Here is a 473-nt window from a genome sequence, read left to right as displayed (position 1 = left end):
AAGGTAGCAGATGATGTGGAAACAGGTCACATAGGATGTCAGACTCCCCGAGGACAACGTGGGGCTGGATCCCAGCACCCCCGGGATCATGACCTAGGCAGAAGGCGGACGCTTAACCGACTGGGCCACCGAGGCACCATTTTCCTTCCTCCTTTCTTGGGTGGCATGTGAGAAGATTCTGTTAGTTCGGGAGGAATGCAGTTGCACAACAGAAGCACCAAGGAGCTCCTGGGCGGTTCAGTTGCTGATCGAGTTGTTGATGGAGCCTCGTGTCGTGTCGGGCTCCCTCCTCGGTGGGGACCCTGCCTCTCCCTCTCCCTCTCCCTCTGCCGCTCCCTCTGCTTGTGCTCTCTCTCTCTCTCTCTGTCAAATAAATACATAAACAATCTTAAAAAGAAAAGAAACCTCAACAGCACAACAGTGATGCTCACGTTTATCGAGCTCTTTCATGCGCTAAGCACCACACAGAGGGC

This window comes from Canis lupus, chromosome 38 (assembly GCF_011100685.1).
Source record: "Canis lupus familiaris isolate Mischka breed German Shepherd chromosome 38, alternate assembly UU_Cfam_GSD_1.0, whole genome shotgun sequence".
Taxonomy (NCBI): Eukaryota; Metazoa; Chordata; class Mammalia; order Carnivora; family Canidae; genus Canis; species Canis lupus.
Note: the sequence above shows the minus strand (reverse complement) of the source record.